Source organism: Ursus maritimus, unplaced genomic scaffold (assembly GCF_017311325.1).
Source record: "Ursus maritimus isolate PB19 unplaced genomic scaffold, ASM1731132v1 scaffold_23, whole genome shotgun sequence".
In the NCBI taxonomy this organism is placed as follows: Eukaryota; Metazoa; Chordata; class Mammalia; order Carnivora; family Ursidae; genus Ursus; species Ursus maritimus.
Genome location: NW_024424786.1, coordinates 21,615,163 through 21,626,316, shown reverse-complemented (window position 1 = coordinate 21,626,316; position 11,154 = coordinate 21,615,163). Strand labels below are relative to the sequence as shown.

At 48.9% G+C, this 11,154-nt stretch overlaps 1 protein-coding gene across 5 annotated transcripts in view; it reads right to left on the bottom strand.

Annotated features, from left to right (window-relative positions):
- Nucleotides 1-11,154, bottom strand: part of LDLRAD3 (low density lipoprotein receptor class A domain containing 3) — a 223,272-nt gene that overhangs the window by 162,012 nt on the left and 50,106 nt on the right. Inside the window, exons 1-2 of one of the 5 annotated variants that reach the window (XM_040638952.1) lie at nucleotides 8,395-8,638; nucleotides 7,379-7,561 (exon numbers count right to left, since the gene is read on the bottom strand). The exons of the other annotated variants lie outside the window; for them this stretch is intronic. The gene's annotated coding sequence lies outside the window, so the exon portion shown is untranslated. Of the gene's footprint in view, nucleotides 1-7,378; nucleotides 7,562-8,394; nucleotides 8,639-11,154 lie in introns of those variants that run through there. 5 annotated transcript variants of the gene reach the window in all.

The following is an 11,154-nucleotide window of genomic DNA, read 5'->3' as shown; positions in this document are numbered from 1 at the left end:
AAAATTCTTAAAAAAAAAAAAAAAAAAAAAAAAAAAAAAAAAAAAAGGACCTTGAGGGCCCCACCCAAAGACACCTGCTCTCTATCCAGTACCCCCGCCACACTCTGAAATGATCTGAAGGCACCGACCTTGGCTAGCCTGTTCCCCCTATATGGTCAGCAGCTAGCGAGGAGCCAGGCACCCAGCAGACGCTCCGTAAACACCTGCTGACTGAAACAGGCATGACGCATCCGGCCCCTTCCAATTCTGACCCCCTCAAGTTTGCCGACTTTATCTAAACCCCACTTGAACCCATTTATATTTCCAAAATACAATGGGCAAATGAGATCGGGTCTGAGAACACTTCTGAGCACGTGGCAGGAAAGGGACAGAAGTGAAGAGCCACCAGGTGAACTCTTATGCACACCGGTGCCCTCGCCAAGGGCCGGCTGCAAGTCAGGCCCAGGGTGTCCAGCCCAGGTGAGAAAGCCCTCTGTCTTCTTAGCTTTGCAATCAGCAGCAGCAGGAAGTGCGAATCAGGCAGTGAAGCTGCCCTGAAGGACGAGACAGGGGACAGCTTTATGACCAATTTTATCAGGCTTGCAGATAAGCCAGGCTTAAGAGAGGGCCAATCAACCCTGCACTTAAGCACCTCTCAGAAACAGCCACGGGGTCAAGAAGAAGGATTTTGCTCTGACCCCAGGTTCAGCTCAGCCCTATCTGCCTGGGGCCGGCTGTCATAATCCCTACAGTCACTGGGGACCATTCTGCAGCTTACGTGGCACTCGGCACAGAGACACCCAGCCAGGGTAAATGTGGAAAATGAAAATACCAAATCAAACCAAGGAATCAGGCCAGAAATGCAAAATGAGCTTCATTTAGGCTGAAAACCACTACCTTTATGAGCTCAGGGTAAGGAAGGATTTCTGAAATAAGAAAAACACAGCACAGAACAGAAAGACTGATAAACACGACCACACTAAAGTCTAAAACTCCTGGTCAACAAAAGATACCACAAACAAACTTACAAGGTAAGCCACTAATGGCAAGACTGCCTCTGCTGCATTTATGACCCACAAAAGATCCCTACCGAGGATGTTCCTACAAGACCGTATCAGAAAACACAAGCCACCCAGTAGGAAACTGGACAGAGCATCTGAACAGGTACTTTCACTGATGAGACAACTCAAAACGCCACTTAATATATACTCCAGCTCACTTGTAATCAAAAAATAATTAACAGAACCAGAAAGTTCTCTTTCACACCCATCAGACTTGCAAAAATTTGAAGTCTGACATTTTCAAGTGGTGAGACGATGTGAAGCAACGGGGACTCATGCTGCACGGGGCGGAGTAACTGAGAGCAACCCAGAAACTTTTCGTGAGGTGGAAGACGCTCCTACCCTTGGACCCCACTTGGACCCCACCAATCCTCTTCCGGCACATACCCCAGGCCTGAGGAAAAACGCATGAGAGACAGCAGCAAGAGAACCTTCGCTGCTGGTTCTGTAAGGATATAAAATTGCAAGACAAACTGAACGTTCATCAAAAGGAGATCGGATGAAAAAATCAGGACACATCCTACAATGGAATACAACCCAGGGCTTCAATGTAACGAACTGGGGTGCCATGACTCCCTAGGGTAAAGCTGAGAAATCTAATGCTCAGTGAAAAAAAGCAAGTTGCAGAATATCATTAACATCAAGCTGGAAAACTGTAAGACTTTAATGGGTAGACAGAGATGCAAAAGTATTTTTTAGGGATACCTGGGTGGCACAGTGCGTTGAGCAACTGACTCTCGATTTTGGCTCAGATCATGATCTCAGGGTCCTGAGATCGAGCCCTGTGTCGGGATCCATGCTCAGTGGGGAGGTCTGCTTGAGATTCTCCGTCTCCCTCTGCCCCCTCCCCTACATGTGCGAGAGCATGCTCTCTTTCTTTAAAAAAAAAAAAAGGTATGTGTGTATATATATATACACACATACATATTTTTTGAAATGTACAGGAAAGAAAAATAGCACATTCATGAGAGTGGTTACCCTCTGGCGAAAGGGATCAGAGGGGACACGATGAACTTCAAATGTAAGATTTCTTTCCTTACAACAATCTGAAGCAAGCACTACAGAGTATTAGAATTCAGGGGAGCTGGGTGGAAGGCACAGGCTTTGTGTTATTCTTGGTACTTTCCCCCTTCCTTCAAAAAATGTTTCATTAATAAAATTTATTACAAAGAACAAAAAATATGCTAATATTTGAGGAAAATCTCTGAAAGACATATGGAACCATTTGCCACTGATATCCTAGCTTCAAAAGCCCCATCAACTATAAAAGGATGAGAGATAAAAGGGGGCAAGTGTTCACAGTGGGGAAAAAGAGCAAATACAAGGACATCCATCTGGGAAATTCGGTCTATTATGAGCTCTTTTCATTTTCTGAAAGGCAGCAACAGTTGCAGAGCACCAGCAAATTGTGGAGGAAAAAAATAAACACATCTCATAAGATAGATTTACCCACCCAACTCATTAAGCCATGACATTCCAAAAATAAAAATAGCAAGGCCCAGCCAGAAGGTCAGATATTTTTTAAATACTCACTCCCTGAGACGTCGGGGTGGGAAAAGCCACAGTAAGGCGGTCTTTCTCAGAATAGCCCATGCCATCTGCCCCCTCACCCCTCCATAAGGGGCTGCAGGAGGCCAAGCAAAGAGGGGCCTGGCTCTGATCTGGCACGCCCAACCACACCTGCCAAATGCCTGACTCCCTAAAGCTGTGTGACTTCAGACAACTGAGCTACCCTCTCTGAGTTAAAATTCCCTGCTTGCAAAACTGGGGTAACCCCACCCCCTGGGCAGGGTTGCTGAGGGACAGAGAGATAGAATATCTAGACATATAATAAAGGGATGAAGTAAATATAACAGAGTAGCTGGCGGATACTTGGGGTTCAGTAAATCAGACGTATTGGCTACTCCTTCCTTCCTGCCATGCATTCTCCCTGACTCTCCTTATAGAGCTGGTACTGTCAGTGGTACTCAGAGACTGGGTCCCTTTTCTCCACCTGCCGCCCTAGAAAGGACACAGCCTGGGCAAGTGGACCTGGCTAAGAGCGCATGTTGCTTATGCACGAAAAAGTGGACTTGGGAGACAGACCCTGGGTTCTAAGAACATAGTTAAGGAGTTCACAACGTGACCTTGACTGTGTCTCTTCCAACATACACAACAGTCTCAGTTTGATAATTCCTAAGAAATAAGTACCACTTCTTGGATCATCCCTAGGGATCTGTAACAGCAGCCAAACTATGAACATGACTCAACCCTTCGGAACAACGTGGTTATGACGCAGGTCAAAAGAGAAAGGTACGTGGGCTTCTCCATCAGGATCTGAAGGAGTTGCTCCACATCCCTGGCCCTCAGTTTTCCCATGTGTAAAATCAGGCAGGAACAGATGACATCCAAGTTCCTTTTTAACTCCCAACTTGCTATTCCTGCTTCTGTGGACACATACCCAGTCCCCATGGCAGGCAAACACTCGCCATCTGCCTGTCCTAGATACATTCTTCGGCATGTAAAAATAATACCTGGGATTTACATAGAGCTCCTCCACTACAGAACTGAAAACATCCCTGCAAGACAGGTACTCAAGGTCATTCCTCCTTTTTCTATACAGAGGGACTTCAGACCCAGAGGTCAACCAGCCTGTCAAAAGTCAGCATGGAAGCTGGCCAGAGAATCCAGGTTCCCAGACCCCAGATGACACTGTTCTTGCCTCTGCTCGGACACTGCTGGTCCCAGCCTCCCCTGCAACTGGAGGAAGTAATCTCCAGGGCTCCCGGAATCAGATCTAGGGACTCAAGGGCCTCTCCGGTTCACTCCAATTATCCACAATCTTCCATCACGCCTCAGCAAATGAATGGCGCTTTGGCTTATCACTTCCGATCAAGGGAGGAACTCTGCCAGGGAAATCACAAATGCCAGCCTGTTACCATCAAGCAAGGGTGGAATACATATTAACTGGTGCGTCTTCTTAAATTTTCTTAAGTAGCCTTAATCCATTAAACCGGTCCATCCAGCTTCTACAATCTGCTCACTCGGGCACCCTCCCTCCGATTGGAGCGTGAAGACAGGCCCTCCATCATGAGGAATTAGCTGACTTCTTGAGCAAATGATGTTTGTACATCTAGCAAGTGCCAGACTTAAGCAGTATTTACTGCTGGCGTCCCTGCTTGGGTATGCACGTCCGAATGAGCACGGCTTTCGGAGAGAGCAATTTACCTTCGTGAGAGACTTGTCGGATTTGGTAAATCAAAGGGGCTGACACCGTGAAGACTAACCTGTTTGGGTTTTCCAGAATGCAGAGGGTAGCTTAGGACGATGGCCCAGAAGAGAAATCAAATTAAAGATTAAAGAGGGATTACAGAACTTGTCTCGCTCAGGTCAGCCAGGAGCCCACAAGCTCTGAATTCTAATTCCACCCCTTCCCAGCTCAGGGAATGGCTTAACCCTCTGGGCCTCAGTCTCCTCATCTATAAAATGGAGACGGACCAAATGCAACCTTGACAAGCTCCCCGGGCAACCCAAGGGGCACACAGGGGCACACAGGGGCAGAGCTGAAAACATCAGAGGTCTTGGTGTGTTCCCCCTCACACCAGAAAACCTAAAATAATTTAAGTCAGTGGAAGCTTCTGGGATTTTCACACATTTTATAAGACAGCGTGCAGATAAAGGCTATAAGATGAGCCAGAGTTCACTTGTTAAAGGTATTATTATTCACTATTAGAGAATTACCATTATATAAAGGCTAGATGCAACGCAGGCACCTAATATGCCATTTGACCCAAGATTTCTGTTCTAGTGTAGTTCCATGATTAATACTTAGAGGAAGGGTGAGCTCAAGTGTGAAGGGACCCACCTCGAACCATGCACAACAGAATCCCACCAGGCAAGAGGAGAGATCACAAGGAAGCTGCTCGTTGAGAAATGATCTTCAATAAATCGCGTGTGCCCCACGTGAGGCTCCGCTGAGGCTGCCACAGCGCTCTGCGACCAGGGGCGGCTCGGCACCGAGAGTCTGGAAAGAAGTCCAAGGCCTGAAGAACCCAAGACCACTACTGATCTTTCAACAGGTGCGAACCCCACAGTGTGCACGGTCTTCAATCCCCGGACACCCAGCTGGTTCCCACCCCCTTATTCCTTGAATCTGTCCTCATGAAGTCAGCAGTGGCCTTCTGATTGCTCAAAGCCACAGGCTACTGTTCAAGCTCCGCTGCGATGGACCAGCTGGACCGCTCACTCCCGAAGCTCATTCCTCGGCCTCCCCCACACACCTGGCTCTCGGACCATTCCCCCTCAGTCACCCTGGAGACTCCTCTCCCTCTGCACATCCCTCAAGGGTCTTCAGAGTTCTGCCTCCTGTGTGCTTGACAGATAGACACGTGTTCCCTGGATAAAGCTGTTTCATCTGTGGTCAGGCTCTGCCTCCAGCTCAGCACTCTCCCCTGCACTCTGTCCTCCGCCCACAGCTGCACACTACCACCCCTGCTGCTTGAGATACTTCCAGCCTGGGCACAACCTCAGCACGTCCAAAACAGAGCTCTGGATTTTTCTTCTTAACCTGCTCTTCCTGCATCACTGGCATTTCCGTTGGGAGAACCACCAACCACCCTTCTCCCTCACCCCCACCCACATCAATCAACCAGTGCTAACTGCATCCCATACCCACCCTTCCTCACCATCTCTACCACTCCCAATCCCCCACTTCAAATCCTACCCTCTTGTCTGTTTTGCATTAATGCCTTCCTCGCTGGCTTTCCTGGCTCTGGTCTTGACTCCTAAAAGGCATCTTTCACCAAAAGTAGAGCAAATCGGACCATGTCACTCACTGTTTCCAATCTCCTCTTGGCTTCCATCCCATTAAGGGTAAGGCCCAAGGTCCTGGGGTCAACACAGGAGGCCTGTGTGTCCTGGCCAGTCTCTCTCCCCTACAGGGCTGCCCTAGCCCACCAGGTGACTTTACAAGCTCCCATCAGACCTCCCCACAGAACCCACGCAAACCTCTCTCTTCCCTTATCACAGGGCTCTACTGTGTGTGTCAGTCGTCCCCACCATGAGGAACTTCTACACCAGAGGAGCCTGTGTTCTGATGTAGCCCAGAGCCGAAGACAGAGGTTCGTTGGTATGGATAGATGGAAGGAGGGAGGGGAGAAGAGAAGGAGGAATAAATAGTGTGGGTGGATGGAAATGCGGACGGTTGCTTCTTTGTGCTAAAATACTATGAAAATCACTTTCACCAAACATTTTATGGATTATTCCTGCAAGTCAGGATTATTCCTCAACCCTGTGGACAGTCCGCATTTGTATGCAGCTTAAGATTTATGGAACAAAAACATATTTCTTCATGCTCAGATAATAATTTGATCTAAAGTCATTTATTTGAAAAATGAGAGTGGGGGGAGGAACCAAAAATATTTTTTATTCATATTATTATTCTCTTTCCTGAGAGGTCCATGGACCCTGGGATTTTCTACGAAGCAATCTTCACGCCTGGCTTGGCTTCAGCTTAAGCCAATCATTCTTCATGGATGAATATGAAATATTCAAAGGTAGCCCAACACTTTCTACCATAACCTGAGCAGGCAAGAGCCTGCCTCCAGAACTCTTGGGCAAGAGAACTCTGCATATGATACGGGCTGTCAGCAAGATCTGGCAAAGCTGCCCGTGAGACAGATCCAGCCTTCCGTCATGACCCATTCTCTCAGAGCCAGCTCGCAAGAAATCACGAATGGACACACGTTAGGGGTGAGAGAAGAGAACCAGGTTCACGTGCATCTAGTAGCTAAAAACACCCCTGAGAGTCAGACCCGTTTCTGCTCCATGCTGGGCTGGAGGTGGCCTCGGTCAAGCCTTGAGGCCTCCATCCACACGGAGGCTGACTTCCCCTCTCCCCAGGGTAAATCCCAAACCGTCAGCACCCTACACTTGGCCTTTTGTTTGTTTCTTTCCGTATCCAGGGAGTAGTGACAGCTGCACCGAAGACCGTGGCATTTTGGGCTGGGACTCTGCTCTAGAAGCAGCGAAGAAGCAAGCCTTCAGCGAGTGCAGGCAGAGAGGGTGGCCTGGTGGAACGAAGGGGCCTCCAGGGGTGTGGTCAAGGGTCTGTCTCCGTCATCAATGGCCATGGGAGCCCCGACGCCCGCTCCTAGCAGCCCTGACATCCTCGGCACTGACAGTCCAGTTTGTTTACCAATATGGAAGATGGTAACTGTCCCCAGGCTCTGGGCGCGAAGCAAAGAATACCGGCTCCAACGAGACCCTGCCGAGAGTTGAAGCAGCCCTGATCTAGGAGATGTGAGCAGAATAAAGCAACGTAATGAAGCAGAACGGCCACCACGGCTTGAGTAACTCACCCCGTCCCTTCTTCTGTCCATCATGCGCCTTGATGCTGAAGACATGAGAGACCACAGTTTTGCAAGAGAAATGAGGCAAGGGCTCCAGCTTCTCACCGCACGTTGGCGATAATCAGCTCCGACAGGCGCCAATCCCTGCCTGGCACCACTCACTTTCTTCCGCACATCACGATTTGCCCCGTGCTGCACAAATGATAATGCGTTTACAGGCGGCAGGGACTTTCCAGCCAGGAGGAAAAATTTCACTTAATTAAATAAAAACAAACAGAAAACCAAAGCCTTTCACCGGTGCCAAGAAGAAGACCAACTACTGGTCTTTTGTGGACTTGAGAGGCAGGGATGCCAGTCAAGCTGCTGTTCCTCCTCGATCTCGTAAAGCAATCCCCCGCGTCCCTAACTGCGAAGAACGCCATTAAAATCAGGAAGAAAAGCGCAAAGAGAAATGGATAAAGAAAATGACCGAGCATGTCCCAGGACGTAAACACGACTAATAAACAGCAGGACAGTGCACAGCCTCACGGGCAGTTAAACAAAGGCAAGTGGATATGTCATTTTTAAAAACAATCTGAGAGGCCAAAGCTAAAAAGATGGATAATTCTGAGAGCTGGCGTGCACGCGAGGAAGCTGGCACTCTCACACTACTCGTGAGAGTGTAAACTGGCGCACCCTCGAGGCCACTGGGCAGTCTCCGGCACTGTTCATGGTGCTTACCTTTGGGTTCCATTTCTAGGAATCGTGCTTAGGAATATGTAAGTGCACAGAGACACCCATAGGGGGTTCTTTCCCCGTATACCTACTTGTCATGCTCAAAACATCAAAGAACTGAAATAGGGACCAAGAGGGAGATGGGTAAACGTGATAGGGTGTATCCGTGCTAGAACACGGCCTGTAGGAAGAACATCCTCAAGAGGGTCAGAGGGAGGAAGCAAGCTGCAAAACAATCCATAGAACATACGCTATTTTTGCTGATCTCTAGAGACGTACGTGATAATAGACAGGCACCTGTCTTTACGTACACATCTGCAAGGTCCTCGAACATACACTCTGAGCGAAGCACCTGAAAGGTCTCTTGAAATCAGGAGTATGTTGTTATTGGCATCTTTTCTTTGAAACGAATTCCTTAAAATACCTCCATGGTAAACAAATGGCTGAAGAAGTGAGAAGAGTAACCAAGATGAGCCGGGGAGGGCTTGCCGAGCATGATTCATTAGCAAATCACTCACACGCACGGCTGTGGCATCTTTAACCTGAAGAAGCAAAAGCCGAAAGGAAAAGGTCCTCCTCGTCGCCAACTTACAACATAACAAAAAAGACGGAAGCATTCCCTGAAAACTTCAGAGAAGTTGGGCAAGAGCCCTTTAACATAATGATGAAACTAAAAGCCCCAAATGTTTGGCACCCAACGAAAAAATAAATAAATAACCAAATAGGGAATCATTTGGAGAAACCTGGGCGTGGCTGTTTCTTAATGAGTTATTCTGGGAAATTACCCAAAGGCTTTACTCCCTTCTATTTTGTTTCAGGACACAGCTACCCTCCCCAAGAGAGCTCCCGAGCCCCCTTTCCACAGCCCCATGCCACCCTTCCCTCCTGCCCACCCCAGGCTGGCAGCCTGCGTGGAAGTCCGAGCTCTGACTCTGATCAGGGGAGAGAAATGAATTTGTCCTCTGTGAGGAATGCAGTGTGTCTCTCCAAGGCGAGCTTGTGCTCACTGCGAGCCCACAGTTATGGCTTGCTCTGGACTCCCGCTTCCTCGCTACGAGACCTTCCAGGTGGCAGAAGGCCACACTTTCTGCTGGAAGACAGGGGCTCATGCATCCGAGAGCGCCGGACCCGGGAGCCCGAGGCTGATGGGGCGTCTCTGGTCACCAAGGTTCCGGAGTCGCCCTCCCAACCTATATTGGGTGGAGGGTCATCCCACAACCCGCCTTCTGGAAAAGTGGACGGAAATTAGGTGTTTTTTTAACATTGAGCGAAAGGAGCCAGACACTCCTAGTCTTGCTAGTGCAGAACCAGGCAAAAGCAATCTATGATGTGGGAAGTCAAGAAGAGGGGTGGGAGGACCAGGTGGGGACACCGTGGGGTTGCTGAGGTGTTGTTAACGCTCTATTTCCTGATCTGAGCACCGGTTCCCAAGGTGTGTTGGCCTCGTGCAAATCCACGGAGCTCCCCACTAAACATCTGTGCCCTCTTCACTATATATGTTAAATTTCTGTAACAAGCTTACTTAAATAATAAAAGAAAATCTTTCCAATGGGAAGCTGGCTCCCAGGCACTGACTCTGTCCTTTCTTTTCCACAGCCCCAGCCACTGGCAAATGCACTGGTCAAAGTCACGCCAAGTCCAACGGTCCCTGGTGCCGTGGTATGGTGACGGGCAGGAGACTGGCAGTGTGAGCAGTGGGGAATGGAATGTCCAGCATTTATTTTTAATTGATTTGCTCATTTTCTCCTATCAAAACAGCCTCACTCCTTTTCTCCAATGCCCAAAATGGCATCAGCCCCACCCGGATAAACCCCAAGCATGCAAACTTCTCAGGCCTGGCACAAGGCTCTGCGGTCCCATCTACTGAACCCGTTTAAAGAACGAGCCTGCAGGAAGCATCTGGAAGGTCTGCCAAGCTGCTCCAGCTCTCACGCCAAAATGAGTCTGAACCAGGGGTGTGACTCTCCCCTTCCATGTCAGGGCCACCACTAGTCACCTTTGCCCTCACGCCCCAAACTCTCCTGGGGTTAGTCCTGGTTATCAGGGATTCTTGGGGTCTTAATAAACTTCTCCGTGCGTTTAGTCTGGGGGGTTCCCCTCTTTTGTTAAACAAAAAGGGTTTCTGTTTGTCTTTGACAAAAAGAAAAACGTAGAGTTGACAGAAAACTATACGGACAGAAGAGTGATCCGGAATGATTTACAGATGATGAGCCCACAGAGTAGACAACTGAAGGCTGATCTCTACCTGAGGCTAAGTGAGGACCTGACTCTCCCCCTCTCTCTCTTTCCTGCCTCCCTTGCTACAATCATCTTTCCAAAAAGGCACTGCCAAGTCCCTACCACCACTGCCCAGATGTTCAGGGAGAAGAGCCTCAGCTCAAGGAAAGCGTAGCTGGTCACAGCTCACCAGCAGGGCGGCTGCCACTTCTGGGGGGCACAGCAGGAAAGCAAGGAGCAGCGAGGGGAGTCTCTGATCTGAAGACATCATCAGGTTACCCACCCATTGCCTTCTTCCGGCAACTTTGACTTGTCTGGCACAACCGGGAACATCATTTTACATAATGGTGTTACCCCATTTTCATTAAAGGCCAGGTTGGTAACACCATGTTTTGTGTTCGCTACACAGTTATATTACGTTCCTGTCCAGCAGCCCTCTGTCTGTCTGTCTGTCTGAGATCAGTTTCTTATGTGCCCACAAAACAAACAGCTTCTGTTCAAACTTCAGACCAGTGCAACTCAATCTCCTGACACCTCCCCCACCCCGAGAAAAATCCCAAGCTTGTGTAAACACGGAAAGACCTGCTCGAAGCTCAGACTGAGAGCAAGGCCGGTGGTGAGGTGTGCAAGGAACACCTCAGGCCACGCTCACCAGGCCCAAGAATCACAGACCCACAGTTCAGCAGCAAGCCACAGATCCAAAAATCACACAGGAAGGCCTGAAAAAGAAAGAACCAACTGAAGTCTTTTTAAAAAAAGTTTCTTTATTAAGGGGGGGGGGGAAGGGGGTGCCAGTAAACCTGGACTTGATCAGCTGTCTTCGGGTGCCTTCCAGATTCTAGCGGACAACATGT